Source organism: Anastrepha obliqua, chromosome 6 (genome assembly GCF_027943255.1).
Source record: "Anastrepha obliqua isolate idAnaObli1 chromosome 6, idAnaObli1_1.0, whole genome shotgun sequence".
In the NCBI taxonomy this organism is placed as follows: Eukaryota; Metazoa; Arthropoda; class Insecta; order Diptera; family Tephritidae; genus Anastrepha; species Anastrepha obliqua.
In genome coordinates, this window is record NC_072897.1 from 15503434 (window position 1) to 15522622 (window position 19189).

A 19189-nucleotide genomic window follows, 5' to 3' on the forward strand; every position below is an offset into this window, starting at 1 on the left:
AATAAAATACATTCGTAGACGCAGTCGCAGCGGCCATGATTCTATCAGCGACTGCGCTGAACAATTTAGAAGAAAAACAAAAAGTTCATTCATAAGTTAGAGCTCATATTTCAATTTCATTCATAAAACGAGCCGCCCATATGCCAATTTTCGCGACCGTTCGAAAATAGTCAATATTGGAATATTTCGCGTCGAATTATTTGCCAATATTTGATAAATCTTGAATTTTTGTCATGTCGAGTGGCCGCGGCTCCGTATGTATGTATGCACCCTTATATGTATGTAAATATGTCTTCTAACTGTGCGACAGTCGCGAGTTAATGCGACTTCCAGCGAATCACACATTGCTGTCCGCAAAGCCGCAAGTATGTACCTTATGATCAGAAAGTACCGGGAATGTTTAAATTAAACAAAACAGAGTTAAATTTAAGGCAAATTTATATTATCTTCTTCAAAATATGACCCGTCTGAAGCAACACACATGTGCCAACGTTTAACCCAGTCCTCCAAACACCCCCGGCAGGCCGATTTGTATTCTCTTTGATCAGTGCGATGGCGCGTTATCATCATACAAGATCTGAGAATTGTTTGCTCACATTTCCGGCGGTTTGCAACACACAGCATCTCTCTAAGGTTTCAAAACGAATAAATAATATTCTCTATTGACTGTCTGGCCCGATGGAGGACTATGCCTTGGCAATCGAAGGAAACAGTCAACATCACCTTCCCGGTTCTTTTTGCTCATAGGGTATACATATCCCATGTGTCAAGTGTGCGCAGAAGCTTGTGTTCTGGGTTTGTTAGAATAGTGGTAGTTTGTACATATATTTAAACACATATGTGAGTATGCGCGTTAGGCTTCCTGGATGGATATTAGAATATTTTCTCATCAATATGTGTATGTAAGTAGTTCAGATTTGACTGAAGAAATTAAATATAGGAATGCATATTCATATGATTGACTTTATGGCTGTTTTACATATAAATCAATTCAAATGAATAATGTTATATAGAAAATAAATTTCTAAATAACTGGTATTAGAAAAACCTGAATACACTATTTTAAATCAATTTCAATTAAACCAAATATAAAAAATGAAATAAAAATATCGAATAAAAAACTGTGCACAGGATTTGAACCTGAGTCAAACATGAGACTACGTACTGCATATACGACACGTCCTTCACGATTGCGCTAATCTATAATTATTGATGATCTTTTCTAAATCACTCATTTATTCGATTCGCAGTTTTATATGTACATACCTATTCTGCGTTAGTTGAAAGTTTGTATGCGTAATTATATGCATATGCATCTGTGTATGCGCGTTTGGCTTTCTGGACGGATATTAGAATGATATTTTCTCATCAATATAATTTGGATTTGATGAAATAGATTAAAGACATATGTACATATTTTCTGTTTTGATTGATTTATATAAAAATCAGGTCATATCCAGTATGAACTATTTTATACCGAAAAGAAATTTCCATTTATAAAATACAAAAAACAGTATTTTAAAGAAATTTTAATATAATTAAAATAAACTCAAAAATTGTACCAAACTTTCCTGGTTTGAATTGTAAAAAAAAAATGTGCACGAAAAAAAATATGACTTCAGGACTTGAACCTGAATTAAATACGTGCAAAAACACAAAACGAATAACTCCGCCGACTTTAGCTTCTGCACCACAAACTAACTACCGCGCGGTCTTCTTAATCGCAAATTTATTCGCTTCGATTTCCTTAGTAGTGTGCCGAAAAATCTTATGAACGTCCTCAGTAGTATGGTAAACGCAGAAAATATCTGAATTCTTGGCCTAGCGTGGTAAGTAAATATAGAAACCCTCCACTCGCGTCACTCGCGTGGTAAATATCTGCAATTCCGACCTCTTCAGGAAAGTTGAATTTGAAATGACCTTATTATGAATCTATAAATTAGAACTCGAAAAAAGCTCTTTTAACATTTGCTCCTTCTCATTGCATTAACATTCTCTGGTATTACGTTGTATTCAGATTCGTAAGGGTCCTAATAAGGTTGGTTTAATAGGAACTCCTCAGCTTTTTTGTGATGCAAATCAATTATTAACTAAGGAACAAACTTACCCTCTTTTATCAAATTATATTTCTTCTTATTTTTCTTCTATTTTTTCATCATTTATTTCTTTAATTGTTTGATTATATATTCCTTTATTTGTAAAATTATTTTTTTTTAATTTAGGAATTTTATTTTTTTTTGTGTTGTACTAGATTGGGGGTATATGCAGTTATAGTTGCTAGTTGGTCTTCTATGTATAATATTATATATACTTCTAATTATGCTTTGTTATGAGGGTTGCGAGCTGTTGCTCAGACTATTTCTTATGAAGTTAGTATAGCTTTAATTTTATTATCTTTTGTTTTTTTTTAATTGGGAGATATAATATTTTAGATTTCTTTTATTATCAGAATTATATTTGATTTGTAGTAACTATATTTCCAGTTAGCCTTATTTGATTTTGTATCTGTTTGGCTGAAACTAGTCGGACATCTTTTGATTTTGGGGAAGATGAATCTGAATTAGTTTCTGGGTTTAATATTGAATATAGAAGTGGTGGATATGCTTTAATTTTTATAGCTGAATATGCTAGAATCTTATTTATGAGTATTCTGTTTTGTTTAATTTTTTTTTGGTTGTGATTTATTTAATTAAATATTTTACTTAAAATTACTATTTATTTCAATTGTTTTTATTTGAGTTCGTGGTATTTACCTCGATTTCATTATGATAAATTAATATATTTAGCTTGAAAGTGTTTTTTACCTTTTTCTTTAAATTATTTATTATTTTTTATTGGGATTAATCTTTTATTAATATATTATATATTGGTAATTGATTTTAGTAAAGTTAATAGGAAATTTTTGTTCTTATATTATTTTTTGAAAACATATGCTTGTTCAAGCTCATTAACTAGTTATTTAAGTAGTGGATTAATAATATGGTATAATAAGTAAACTACTGTTAAGATTTGTCCAACTAACACATAATGATCTTCTACAGGTCGTGCTCCAATGCATGTCAATACAATTACAGTAACTACTATAATTCAAAATAGAATTTTATCAATAGGATAAAATTGAATTCCTCGAAAATTTCTAAGATGATAGAATGGTAGAATTGCTAGAATTGCAATTGATAGAACTATTGTTGCATTAGTAGTGGATTAATAATATAGTATAATAAGTAAACTACTGTTAAGATTTGTCCAACTAATACATAATGATCTTCTACAGGTCGTGCTCCAATTCATGTCAATACAATTACAGTAACTACTATAATTCAAAATAGAATTTTATTAATAGGATAAAATTGAATTCCTCGAAAATTTCTAAGATGATAAAATGGTAGAATTGCTAGAATTGCAATTGATAGAACTATTGTTGCATTAGTTACCTCCCAGTTTGTTAGGAATAGAACGTAAAATTGCATCTGCAAATAGAAAGTATCATTCAGGTTGAATATGAACTGGTGTTATTAAAGGATTAGCTGAGATAAAATTGTCTGGGTCTCCTAATAAATATGGATTAATTACAGTTAATAATAGAACTGCTATAATTATAATAATAAGTCCGACAATGTCCTTATATGAAAAATATGGATGAAATGGAATCTTGTCAATATTAGAATTTAACCTAATTGGATTATTTGGTCCTGTAAAAATAATAGATGAACTAATGTTATTGCTAATACAATAAATGGTAAAATGAAATGTAAAAAATTGTGTAAGAGTAGCATATTCTATTGCGAATCCTCCTCAAACTCATTGTACTAAATCAATTCCCAGATAAGGGATTGCAGATAATGGCCCTTATTATGAGCAACATTCGATCTTCGACTATAGTCGAAAGTGCTGATCGAACGAATTTTCATTTGGTATTATGGTGCTCATTCGTTGAAGAATAGGACTATTGTGAATTTCGATCGCTCGACGCATTTACAATAGATAATTTTTCTCAGCTGATACAGCAAATCAAAATAAAAGAAAATCCGATTGTGTTGAAATTCTTTGCTAACAACAATTTTAAAAGTTAAAAAAAGTATTTTTTGTGAAAATGAGTACAACGGAGTTGTGGTTCGGCGATTCATCGCTCGATGAAAGATTAGTGGAACTAGCTAGATGTAGAAAACAGCTGAGGGGCGCATTCAACCCCCTTGAAATGGGTTCCACTGAGTTAGTTTAGTATTTTCAAAATGTGTTGACGTACTTAATATTACAGAAATTTTCTTACAGTTTTTTAAAGAACTTTAGATTATCTAAAGAGGCGTTTATGAACCTACTGTCCAGTACAGAAAACCAGTTGCAGCAGTGCACCCGAGCCAAGAGCTCTTCACTATTATCCAAAAAAAGCAACACAAATTATTAATGTGTGTGCAGCTTTGCACAACATTTGCTTGTTTTATAATGTTCAACTTCCGGATGAAGAGTTATCCGATGAGACCCTCAACGATGATGCTGAAGATATTGAAGTGGAGCCAAATAACGGAGAAGCAGAAAACATAAGAAATGAAATTCTTAGAATATTATAGAAAAATCTAAAAAGTATTAAATAGAAACCTTTACGCCACAGTTTGTGTTTTATTTTTGTTATAAATTTTCTTTATTCAATTATTCGTCATTCGAAAAAAATATGTATTTCAGCCCATACCTGCCAAGGGAAAATAAAAATGTATTTCTATAAACATCACAAAAAAAAAAACCATTATTAACCTTAATCCATTTTGCTGCCGTTCTAACTGGTGGTCCCAAGCAATTCAGCTCCGTTGTAAATTCTTCCCATTTTTTTGCTGCTTGTACTTTGGTGGAAATCCCTTTTGCGAATTGTGGATTCTCTTCCATTAATGCAACTAGCCTTTCTAATTGCTGTTTGGTACTCACGACTTTCGACCTGCATAATATTAACAAAATTAGTATATATTTATTATTTGGTTACTATAAAACAATAAATAATCGCAAACAACTTACATTTTAACAAGTTTTCCCACAATACGCTACACAATCGAAAGCAAAATTGCATTCGGCTCTAAATAAATATTTCATGGTTGTCATATAATAATAATCTAATACCTTCTAACGTGAAATCTGAAATTGAGTTACTGTTTGTAAGCACTTTATTATCGTTTGGCCTTAAACAGATCAATTCAGTTCTAAACGATAACAATCGAATATTGGATTTAGCTCTTATTTCTGCAGACTTGAATTCATCTTGCCAACAATGATATTTACCTATTTTAAATAATAGTCAACATCATAAAGCGCTCTTAATAAATTTTGAATTTTATAATTTCGATAAACTATCGTCGATCACTACACTTGGACGCAATTACTCTAAAGCTGATGTTACAAAGATGAGCGAATACATTGATAACACAGATTGGTCATTTTTGGACACTTTCGATGATCCTAAAACATCTTATAGTATTTTATGTGACAAGTTACAATCAACAATTTCCCGCTTTGTTCCTCTACGAAATTGGAAATCTCATAAGAAACTCCCTTGGTTTAACTCGAGGCTTTGTCATCTGAAAAATTTAAAAAATAAAGCATACAAGAAATTAAAAAGAACCAATAGCATAATCGATCGAGACAACTTACTCCGATTGAAAAGGGAATTCAATTGTCTTCATAACTACTTGTTTAAACATTATATACAATATTTAGAATTGAATCAAATTTAAAATCAAATCCCTCTAGCTTTTGGCGTTATATCAACAATAAACGGAAGACCAATGGCTTCCCCACTTGTTTAAATTACGATGGCATTGTTTCGGATAATGAACAAGACTCGTGTGACCTCTTTGCAAAATTTTTTCCAAAAAGTTTATGAAAAGTTTGACAAATTAGACACTTTTAACCTTAATGTATCCTCTTCTAAATCCTATGATGACTTTACTGTTTCAACCAGTGATGTTGTACAAGCAGCTTCAAAACTGAATAATAGCTCATCTACCGATCATGAAGGTTTCTGCCCCGTATTTTTTAAACTCGTCTCAACCTCAATAGCGAAACCGATCTCAATTCTCTTCAATAAATGTCTAAACAAATCGATTTTCTTAGAGGATTGGGAAATATGCTCAATCACGCCAATTTATAAGTCAGGAAGCCGAAATGACGTATGCAACTATCGCCCAATAATTAAACAAAGCACCATTTCGAAATTATTTGATTATATTCTCAAAGTTAAAATGTTAAGTCGTATTAGTGATCTTATCTGCGAGTACCAGCATGGCTTTGTCCCCTTAAAATCCACTTGTACTAATTTGGCACTAGTCACAAACAATATTATTAACGCTTTTGTAAATCGCGCACAACTAGATGTAGTTTACACGGATTTCTCAAAGGCATTCGATAAAGTCAACCATTCTATCCTCATTAAAAAGCTGAGTGCATGCGGTATTAAGGGAACACTTTTAAAATTCTTTTTAAGCTACCTTACGGGAAGGAAATTATTCGTTAAAATAGCATCGTCTAAATCTACATTATTAATTAATGCTTGGTCTGGAATACCCCAAGGGACTCACTGTGGGCCAATTCTTTTCTTAATATTCATAAACGACTTACCTAAAATATTTCAATATGTAAAATGCTTAATGTTTGCAGATGATGTAAAGTTATGTTTACAAATCGGCTGTATTGAAGATTGTTCCAATCTTCAAAAGGATCTCAAACATCTTCAAGATTGGTGTACCATGAACCACCTACACTTGAATACCGACAAATGCTGCGTGGTTTCATACAGGAAGAAACCTAATCCATTCATCTATAATTACTTTTTGAACAATATTATACTTAGTAGGAAAGAGGAAACCAAAGACTTGGGCATAATCTTCGATTCAGAACTTACGTTCTCGAAACACATTGATTACATTATCTCTAAAGCTTTTTCTATAATTGGATTTTTACGTCGTAATACGGAAGACTTTTCAGATCCCTTGACTTTGAAAGCACTCTACGTCTCCTTAATTCGAAGCCGACTAGATTATTGTTCTCTAATATGGAACCCATTCTACCAATGTCATATAAATAAGATTGAAAGAGTCCAAAAAGTCTTTACCAAATATGCGTTGTGTAAGCTGCGCTGGCCTAAAGGGCTCCCTAGTTATATAGGCAGACGCAAACTGATTGGACTGCAAAGCCTTGAGGACAGACGAATCTACTTTTCGATTCTCTTCGTGTATAATCTTTTAAATTTCAACATAAATTGTTGTGAGTTACAGAGTCTAATTACATATCAAACAAAGCACCATGATTTAAGGCAGGTTCGTTTATTTGTAGATCAACGGTATAAAACTAACTATGCCCTCAATGAACCAATGGTGAGATGCATTCGATTCTGCAACAATTATCCTAGCCTCGACTTTAGACTAAGTTTATATAATTTTAGGCAACAATTGTTTATAATCTTTAACTAATAATTAAAAATTGTCTAATATAGTCTGTAAGAATTATTTGTAGACTGAATAAATAAATAAATAAATAAATAAATAAAAATTCGGTATACAACGAAAATTTCGACAGCGTTGCATCGCTCATAATACCACGAAAAAACTTGTGATTAGCAAAATACATATTCATGCGTTTTTAGTTTCGCTGTGCATATATGTACATATATTATTGTACGGTAGACTAAACGCGAAAACAAAGAACAATAGAAGAGAGAGAAAGAAAAAAACAAAAAACAAAACAAAAAAAAAAAACATTACAATAAAAAAAAAACAAAAACCCCGCTATAAAGAGTGTAAACAATCTCGTAAACAAACAATCTCGTGGGTCGGAAGAACAGCTGTCATCGTTAACTGCATTACCGACTCAACGAAAAGGTATCTACTATACCGACTAAACTTCGAACCCAAAGTGCTGTGTTAGTAGATAAGTGTTTAAACATACATATATCCCAGCGCACACTACGAATTACATAAATTAAAACCATGAAATTATGGCAAATAACTTAATCCACTATCAAAACATAATAAGCCAACAAGCTAACCAGTTAAAAAATATGGAAAAATGTGCATGGAATTAAAGAATGAATTAGATTTACTCAAAACAGAAAATAAAAACCTTAAAAAAAATAGTACACCTCCTAAAAAAAATGATACTAACGTACAATATGAAACGGATGAAGAGGAACTTGCACGAGAGACGGATTGGATCCTAAAAAAAAGGCCAAGTAAGAAAAGAAAGGCTGAAGTATCACCTGAAATACAGGCTTCTTACTCAAAAGTTACTGCAAAAGCATCCTTTGAGCAAAAAGAGAAGAAAATCCCGCGATCTCCACCAATAATGATATCTGGAGAATGCGATTACCAACAAATTTTTAATATTGCGAAAAAGGAAATGAAAAAAGAGTTTCTTATTAAACTTCTAAACAATAATACTTACAAAATCAATGCATCAGATCCTGATGACTATAGAAACCTGACAAAAATGCTGACCAATAAAAACCTATCTTGGTATACATACGAAGACAAGCAAGCCCGGCCGATTAAGGTGATGGTAAAGAACTTGCATCATACGAGTGATCCAGGAGAAATAATATCAAATCTTCAAAAACAAGGACTTAAAGCCATCAGCGCAGTCAATAAATTGAAATGGAAAACTAAAGAACCTTTAGATATGTTTCTCCTTACGTTTGATTCCAATGAAAACATTAAGAAAATACATGAAGTAAAAACTATCTTACACTCTGTTGTTACTATAGAAGCAGTGAGACAATCAAAACTCATACCGCAATGCAAATCATGCCAGGCGTATGGGCACACGCAAAACTACTGTGGCAAACAACCAAGGTGTGTCAAATGCGCAGGGAAGCATAAAACGGTTGAATGCACAAAGCTTGAACAACAACAACCAAAATGCTGCAATTGTGGTGAGTCCCATCCTGCGAACTACAGGGGATGTGTTGTTGCCAAAGAACTACAAAAGATACGCGATCAACGAACTGGCTCAAAAATAAAAAATAATATATTATAAATAGTACTCAAGGCAAAAATTTAAATAAAAATATTATAGGTAGCTACCCAAATAACCTTACCAGCAAACCAATTTTGCAAAACAATACTACACCACTTAAAAGACCCACATTCTCACAGGTAGTAAAAGGAAACAATCACTCGGAAAACGCTAACATACTACAACAAATATTGGAAAAAATAACGACACAAAACGAGTATATGACTGCACTAGAAAAGAGATTGCAGAAGATCGAAAAAACACTACACCTAGTTGAATAAAAATTACTAAATTTTTAAAAATAATGCTATGGAATGCAAACGGCTTGTTTAAACATCAAAGCGAGCTGGAAATGATTTTAGAAACCGAAAAAATCGACATCTGCCTAATATCTGAGACGCACTTTACCAAGCAGTCATATATCAAATTCAAAAACTACAATACATACCATTCAATTCACCCAACAACGCCGCACGAGGAGGCGCTGCTATTATTATAAGAAATAATATAAAGCATTACGAAGAAGGCAGCATCTCTATACCTGAATTTCAAGCAATAACCGTAACAGTGGAGAGTGATAGGAATTTATCAGTCACTGCAGTCTATAGTCCCCCAAAACATCAGATCAAATGCGACCAATACATAGAGCTAATTAATAGTCACGACAACCGATTTGTAATGGGCGGTGACTTCAATGCGAAGCACACACACTGGGGCTCGAGATTAACCACCACAAAAGGTAGAGAATTATGCAAAGCTCTTCAACAGACTGGATGTATAACATTTTCTACTGGGACTCCAACATACTGGCCAACGGATTCACAAAAAATACCCGACCTAATCGATTTTTTCATTGCCAAAAAAATATCAGCTAATTATATCAGCATAGAAAGCGGGTTGGATATGAACTCGGATCATTCTCCAATTTTATTAACATTATATGAAAATGCGCTTATCAAGAAATTTCCATTTACGCTAACAAATAAATATACGGATTGGGAATATTTTAGGAACGTTTTAACCGCGGATAATCACAATGCAGAAATTACCAACACTTCCGATTTAGATGATGAAATATTAAGATTATCTAACCTTATACAACTGGCAGCCTGGAGTAGCACTTCGGAAAAAAAGTTTGTCACATCAGGTCATAAATATACCAAAGATATTAAAGATATGGTCGCAGAAAAACGCAAAATACGAAGACGATGGCAGCAAACAAGATCTCCCTCCGACAAAAAACGACTAAATAAAATTACGAAAGAAATTTCCAGGAAAATAAAAGATTTTAAAAACAGATCTCTGAGTACGTATCTAAAGAGCTTATCGAACGAACGCAGCACTGATTACTCGCTCTGGAAATGTACAAAAAACTTTTCACAGCCAGTAACACAGTACCCACCAATCAAAAAAGAAGACAGTTCTTGGGCCAAAAGCAGTAAAGAAAAAGCTAATGTTTTTGCTGAGTACCTCGAGGGCATCTTTAAGCCATATGACACGTCGAGGATAGCCGGAATGCAGCCACTTACCTATGAAACTGATGCCGAAATTCCCCTTGTTACGGATTCCGAATTGCTTGGTGAAATAAATACACTAAAATCAAAAAAAGCGCCTGGGTATGATCTTATAACTGCTGAAATTTTAAAACAACTTCCTCAATGCACGGTATATAGGTTTACTGAAATAATGAACGCCACATTCAAATTGCACCATATCTCAATATATTGGAAAACTGCTGAAATAATTATGTTTAATAAACCAGGGAAGCCAGCGCATGATGTCACATCTTATCGGCCTATCTCGCTCCTACCAATTATATCAAAACTGATGGAAAAGCTTTTAGCCAAACGTCTCAACATAATTATTAAGCAAAGAAATATAATACCAGTGCATCAATTTGGTTTTCGCACAAAACATTTTACCATCGATCAAGTGCACAGAATTACTCGCATCATTGAAAACGCCTTTGAGGAAAAAAAGGTGTGCTCTGCTGTCTTTCTCGACGTGTCTAAAGCCTTTGACAAAGTTTGCCACATTGGGCTCCTCAACAAAATAAATGCGCTTCTACCAATACAATATTTTAATGTTCTAAAATCGTACTTATCCGATCGTTTTTTCCGAATAAAATACGAAGACACATATTCCGAACTTAAGGAAATTAAAGCTGGCGTCCCACAGGGCAGCGTGCTGGGGCCCATTTTTTATATTCTTTTTACGTGTGATCTACCTATTGACATAAACTGCTCCACAGCAACTTTTGCTGACGACACAGCCATCTTATCGGTAGGAGAAACTCAGATTGACTCAATCAAAAACCTTCAAATTTATTTAAATAAAATCTCCGAGTGGACCATTAAATGGCGCATAAAACTAAACGAAACAAAATCGGTTCATTTAGACTTCACACAGAAGAAAATCAAATATCTGCCACTACATATAAACGGCGTACAAATCCCGCATCACAACACCGCCAAATACTTAGGTATGACACTAGATACCAAGCTTAGATGGAATGCTCACGTTAAAAAGAAAAGAGAAGAGTTAGATATCAGATTTAGAAATATGTACTGGCTTATGGGCAACCAATCAGCCTTATCCCTATACAATAAAATTCTTTTATATAAGCAGGTGCTTAAACCAATTTGGACATATGGGATCCAGTTATGGGGATGCTCAAGCTCAACCAACATAAAATCCATACAAAGATTCCAAAATAAGGTACTACGATGCGCTGTTAATGCACCTTGGTACGTCCGTAACACCGATATCGAACGCGACCTTGGCATCGAATCAGTTGCCACTTCGATCAACATCAACGCTAAGTCTCATATGGAAAGACTACGCCACCATGTAAATAGCGAAGCCTCAGCCCTAATTGACCCCTTTAAATGGAAAGAAAGGCTGAAACGAAACTCACGCAGTAGCCCATTTCCCTGCAAGCCTGATGCAGAGTATCTTTAAATTTAGTTGTATTGTACAAAATTAAATCCAAATTGTTCGTTAGTTTATAATTTATTAACTAGTTACAAAGTAAATAATAATAAAAAAAAAAAAAAAAAAAAATAATACCAAATTGACATTCGATTTTCGATCTTCGACAACCAACGAATATCGAAGATCGAATGCAACTCATAATAGGGGCCAATAAATTAGTAATGACGGAGAATGATATTTGTCCTCATGGTAAAACATATCCTATGAATGCTGTTGCTATAACTAAAAATAGAATTTGTACTCCTACTAATCATATGGGTGTAAATAAATATGAGCCATAATAAATTCCTCGACCAATATGTAAATAAATGGAAATGAAGAAAAAGATGCACCAATAGCATGTAAAGCTAGTAATAATCAACCATAATTTACATCGCGACAAACATGATTAACACTATTGAATGCCATATTAATATCTGCTGTATAATGTATAGCTAAAAAAATTCTGTTAAAATTCGAATTATTAAACATAATCCTAATAGTGATCCGAAGTTTCATCAAACTGAAATATTATATTAGTTGGAGTTGGAAGGTCTACTAGAGCGTTTTTTGCAGTTTTAAATAAGGGGTGTTGGGTTCGCAAAGGTTTGCTCATTGATTTGGTTTAATGTAATAATCGTAGGGGTGCATAAAATAATTTAGTAATTTTTACTACTGCAATTAATGTAATTAGCAAATAATTTATTAATAAAATGGTGATTGAATTTGTTGGGTAGCTATATAATTTGTGAAGATTTAAAGAATTTTCTTCTGTTAATATATTTAAATTAAATATAGTTTGTATTTCGTTATTTTGAATAAAGAATGAAATATATGATTTATCTGTAACTCATCTGGTGCTTAATAATAAAATGAAAATTAATATGAATGAAAAGGCTGATTTCATTCAAAAGAAGAATATTTCATTTGATGCTAGAGATGTAACATAAATGAATAGAACTAGAACTCCTCCTAGGAAAATTAAAAGTAATACATATGAGAATCAAAATCGTTTAGCTATTAGTCCAGTTAGAAGACAAATTTGCATTGTTTGGATTATTGGAAATAATTTATTAATAAAATGGTGATTGAATTTGTTGGGCAGCTATATAATTTGTGAAGATTTAAAGAATTTTCTTCTGTTAATATATTTAAATTAAATATAGTTTGTATTTCGTTATTTTGAATAAAGAATGAAATATATGATTTATCTTTAACTCATCTGGTGCTTAATAATAAAATGAAAATTAATATGAATGAAAAGGCTGATTTCATTCAAAAGAAGAATATTTCATTTGATGCTAGAGATGTAACATAAATGAATAGAACTAGAACTCCTCCTAGGAAAATTAAAAGTAATACATATGAGAATCAAAATCTTTTAGCTATTAGTCCAGTTAGAAGACAAATTTGCATTATTTGGATTAATAGTATATATTAGTCTCATTGCTAATGGATGATTTATTTGAATAAAAATAAGACTAGAAATTAATGTTTTAGAATATAGAATTAATTGTATAATATCAGGAGGTAGTTTATTTAAAATGTTAATCTTGGGGAATAATGATAAGGTTATTTCTTTTCTCTTCAAGCTTTAAAAGATTAATTCTTATTTTTTTATTAAAACTAATGTTAATATTATTAAATTGGGGATAACCTTGTTTTTTTAATTTTAATAGGAGTATTTGTTTTTGTTTTTAATCGTAAACATTATTGTCTATACTTTTGAGATTAGAATATATTGTTCTAAGTTTTTATTATTAATTTATTTAAATTTAATTGATTTTAGAAGGGGCTTTATTATGTATTATGTATTACAATGTTAAACTTATTTTTTATAATCATTTTTATTACACCTTTTTTTTATTATAAATTCATTTTCAACGGTTCAAAGTTTATTATTTTTGATGAGATTTATTTTTTTTAGGTAATTATTCTACTAATTATTTTGTAAATATTTCTTATTTTTTGGGGTTTGATTTTATTTCTTATAGATTAATTTTGTTAAGTTTCTGTATTTGTACTCTTATAATTACTTCTAGTGAATATATTAACAAATATAATAATTATGGAAATTTTTTTAAATTAATGTATTAGTTTTATTGTTGTGTTTAGTTTCAACTTTTGGTAAAATGAATTTATTTATATTTTTGAATAGAATAAATTTATCTTATTATTGATTTTGGGGTGGGGGTATTAACCTGAACGTTTGCAAGTTGGAATTTATCTTTTATTTTATATTTTATTACTTTCTTTGCCCATATTAGTAGGAAATTTTTATTTTTATATAGTACTTTAATAACATTAAATTATTAATTTTCTTTTGATAACTTACCCGTATGTTAATTGTTATGATTTAATATATTTATCTTTAATTTTAGCTTTTTTAGTAAGAATACCTATATTTTAAGTTCATTTATGACTACAAAGGCTCATGTAGAAGCACTTGTTTCTGGTTCTATAATTTTAGCTGGAGTGATATTAAAATTAGGGGGTTATGGGTTATTTCGAGTTTTTTTCCTTTTTACAAGTGAGTGGTATAAACTATAGCTATATTTGAATTAGAATTAGATTGATTGGGGGTGTTTTAATTAGTTTAGTTTGCTTACGGCAAACTGATTTAAAGACTTTTATTGCTTATTCTTCTGTTGCTCATATAAAAATTGTTTTGGGAGGTCTTATGACTTTAAGATATTTAGGATTTTGTGGTTCTTATACATTAATAATTGCTCATGGATTATGTTCTTCTGGACTTTTTTGTTTAGTGAATATTACATATGAACGTTTAGGAAGTCGACGTTTATTAATTAAAGGGTTTATTAAATTGTATACCTGTATTGATTTTGAAGAGTGATAATTTGTATACTTTGACTTTTATTTAAATAGTTTATTTAAAATATTGATTTTTGGTGTCAATAATATGATTTTCAATCATTTTAAATCGTGAGAAAGTCTTTAGCTATTTGTAGAATTAGATTTTTAATTTAAATTTTATTTAGAATTAATTATTTTTTTTAGATTGTTGATATTAATTGAGGATTTTTGTATATTTATTGAATGAGAAGTATTTAGATTTAATTCATGTACAATTATTATAACTTTTTTATTTGAGTGAATAAGTTTATTATTTATGTCTTTTGTTTTATTTATTTCTTCTTTAGTTATTTATTTTAGAAAGGAATATATAGGAGAAGATTTAATTATTATTTTATTATATTAGGTCTTATATTCGTTTTGTCGATGATATTACTAATTATTAGTCCTAGTTTAAGTATAATTTTGTTAGGATGGGATGGGTTACGGTTAGTTTCTTATTGTTTAGTAATTTATTTTCAAAATGTAAAATCTTATAATGCTGGTATATTAACTGCTCTATCAAATCGAATTAGTGATGTTGCTTTTTTATTAGCTATTGCTTGAATACTAAATTATGGAAGGTGAAATTATATTTTTTATTTGGAAATAATAAATAATATAATTGTAATAGAAATTATTGGAGGATTAATTATACTAGCTGCGATGACTAAAAGAGCACAAAAGTTCTTTTTCATCTTGGTTATCTGCTGCAATAGAAGCTCCTACTTCTGTTTCTGCTTTAGTTCATTCTTCTACTCTTGTTACTGCTGGAATTTATTTTTTAATTCGATTTAATGTTTTATTATGTAATTCTTGAATAGGCCAAGTTTTACTTTTGTTATCTGCGTTGACTATATTTATAGCTGAATTAGGGGCTAATTTTGAATTTGATTTACAAAAAATTATTACTCTATCTACTTTAAGTCAGTTGGGTTTAATAATAAGAATTTTATCTACAGGGTTTTATAAATTGGCTTTTTTTCATTTGTTGAGCCATGATTTATTTAAAGCATTATTACTTATGTGTGCTGGGGCTATTATTCATAATATAAATAATTCTCAAGATATTCGACTGTTAGGAGGATTAGGAATTTACATACCTACCTTTAACTTCTGGTTGTTTTAATGTTGCTAATTTAGCTTTATGTGGAATACCTTTTTTAGCTGGATTTTATTCTAAAGATTTAAATTTAGAAATTGTTATATTAATATATTTTCTTTTTTTCTTTTTTTTTTTTCTTCTGGACCAACAGTATGTTAATCCAGACGTTTAGTTTATCATTCTATAATTGGTGAATTGAATTGTGGTTCTTTAAATATATTAAGAGATGAAGGATGAGTAATATTGCGTGGTATAAGAGGTCTATTGATTATGAGAATTATTGGTGGTAGTATACTTAGATGATTAATATTCCCAACTCCTTATATAATTTGTTTACCAATTTATTTGAAATTATTGACTTTGTTTGTTTGTATTAGTGGTGGATTGTTAGGTTATTTAATTTCTAATGTATCTTTGTTTTATTTTAATAAATCTTTAAATAATTATTTAGTGAGTTATTTTTCTGGTTCAATATGATTTATACCTTATATTTCTACTTATGGTGTAATTAATCCTCCTTTAGTTTTAGGTAGAGTTGTTTATAAATCTTTTGATCTAATTTAAAAATTTATCTTTTATTGTTTGTTTTATGAATTACTTTCCTTTTCAGACTTTTTTTCTTACTTTATTCAAGTAGCTCAAATCATAGAGTATAACGCTGAAGAGGTTAGGGTAATTATTTAGTTCTTGAATGTAGTGAATAAATTTTAGTAAATTAAGAATTTACTAAATAAATAGATTTAACTAAATTTTAATTTTTATTTAATTGTTTAAAGTTAATTAAATTATAAATATATATATTATATGTAGCTATTGAGTAAATTATATAAATGATATATGTTTATTATACTATATTATTATTTTTGATGAATATATACGTAAGACGGAGTATACATTTTGATACAGAGAGAGAGATAAACAGTTGTTGGCGATCGAAGTGGTAGTCGGCGGACAGCTTTTTTCCATTTTTCTTTATTTATTGAATCTTTCTTGTATAAGAAACTAACAATAAGTTTACAAATCTTATATACTATAGTAATATGTTTACTTGCCAGTGCTAAGAAACGAATTATTTGCTCAAATGAATATATATGGTAGGTATTTAGATATATGATTAAATCGGTTGTGAATCTCCAATTCTTTATAGTTGGGAGCTGGAAAGGACTAGTTTCCAGTCTCCCTTAGAGATTCCGTTGTCCCTCATGTCGATTGTGAAAATGTTGTTGTTTTTTTGTTTTTTTTCGAATGCGATAGATGTGGTTGGAGGAAGTTGCGGACGGACTCTCATGTGAGATGAGATAATTAAGATAGTGCAGACTTGAAGATGTCTCTTTTTTTCAATCGTGTGTGATCGTCATCTAAAAGTAGATTTCGCGCTAGTTTATTGGGATGGTCTTCTAGCTTTTGTAGGTATTTTTTGCTCAACCGTACTATTTCATCGACTACACGAGGTATGCAAATATCTCTGTGAATGTTCGCGTTCTTTATATACCATGGAGCTCCCGTGATTATCCGCAAGGCTTTAGATTGCACTCTCTGAAGTTTTTCGATATTTGAGGGAGTAACCGTTCCCCACATTTCTATACCATATGTCCATTATTGGTTTTAGCATGGCTTTATATAGTAGCCCTTTGTACTCTAGAGGTAATGCTGATTTCGAATTAAGCATCCAATATAGGCTTTTCATTTTAAGCTTGATATTCGACACTTTCTTTTCCATATGATTTCGCCATGTGAGTTTTCTATCTAAGTGAATTCCAAGATATTTTATTTCGTTTTGCTGTGGTATATTCTGACCATTTATTGTAACTGCAGGGCAAGTTTCTTTTCTTAGAGTAAAAGTAATATGCACGCATTTGGTTTCATTAACCTTTATTCTCCAGTTTTCCATACTTCAGTTTCAAGTATATGCCTTTGTAATATGGAGGTTGCTACTTTTGGGTCTGTGTGAGTGCAAAGTATTGCAGTATCATCGGCAAATGTTGATGTCATTGTTTGGCTTGTCGTTGGCATATCAGATGTGTATAATACATATAAAATAGGGCCTAGAACGCTGCCTTGTGGAACTCCAGCGTCTATTCTACAATGCCGAGAGAAAAAATCTTTTTGCTTTACAACAAATTCTCTATTAGTGATATAGTTTTGCAGCAAGAGGTGTACATTCGTAGGCAGTAAACTAGTAATTTTGTGAATTAGGCCGCGGTGCCATACCTTATCGAATGCTTGTGCTACGTCTAGGAACAGTGCAGTGCAGTACTGTTTTTTCTCTAAGGACTTTCGTATAAATGACACAATGCGATGAACTTGCTCAGTTGTACTATGTTTTGATCTAAATCCAAATTGGTGTTGAGGAATAATATTGTTATCTTGAATAAAGGGCATTATTTTCTGCAAGAGCAACTTTTCAAATAGCTTTGAAAGTATGGACAATAGACTAATTGGCCGATATGAGGATGCTTGGCTTAAGTCTTTCCCAGGTTTACCAATTATAGTGATTTGAGATAATTTCCAAGCTTTTGGGTAGTAGGCAGTACGAGAGATGGCGTTAAATATGTGCCTGATATGAAGAACAGCAATATTGGGAAGCTCTTTTAGCATTTTTGGGGTGATTTTGTCGTAACCTGGTGCTGTTTTAGGTTAAAGTTGATTAATAACTGAGACTATGTAATTTTTTTTAAACTTTATTGGCTTTTTTGGTGGTTGCAATATGTCTAGTGGTAAACAAGTAGTTGCAGAAGACTGATTGGGAGTGAATACAGATTGCAGATGTTCAGCAAATACACACCGTTTTTCAGAATCCGTACGTGCCCAATTACCATTTCCTAGTCGAATTAGTGATTCGTACTGTATGGGCCGATTTATATTTTTTGTGGCGTTCCACAATGCGTAATCTGTTTGGTCCGTCGGAGTAAGATTAGAAAGGAAATCATGAAGGTGCCTCTCCTTTTCTTTTTTAAGGGCGCAACGCAACTTAACTGTGTATTCATACAACAGTTTCTTGTATTTTGGAGAACGATATTGTTGCCAAGACCTTCTCAGCTCTCGTTTCTTTTCAACTAAATCTTCAATCAAATCAATGTTTCGCTGAGAGTTAACACGACTTTTATTATTTGTGGCCACTGCTGCCCTAGTAGCTCCATGCATTAGTTCAGTCAATGTATATATCTGCCTATCGATATCAATATCATTCTTTAAAGAAACATTGGTTTTTATATGAGTGCTAATGTATTTCTTATATTTAAGCCAGTTTATGAGATTGGGATGAGG

General features: G+C 31.3%; 3 pseudogenes; 1 reads left to right on the plus strand and 2 right to left on the minus strand.

Moving 5' to 3' along the window:
• Positions 1-3486: 3486 nt before the first annotated feature.
• Positions 3487-12580, minus strand: LOC129250163 (cytochrome b-like; annotated as a pseudogene).
• Positions 12581-13020: 440 nt separating this feature from the next.
• LOC129250164 (NADH-ubiquinone oxidoreductase chain 6-like) lies at positions 13021-13809 on the minus strand (annotated as a pseudogene).
• A 1075-nt stretch (positions 13810-14884) lies between these two features.
• Positions 14885-16094, plus strand: LOC129250165 (NADH-ubiquinone oxidoreductase chain 5-like; annotated as a pseudogene).
• The last annotated feature ends 3095 nt before the right edge of the window (positions 16095-19189 follow it).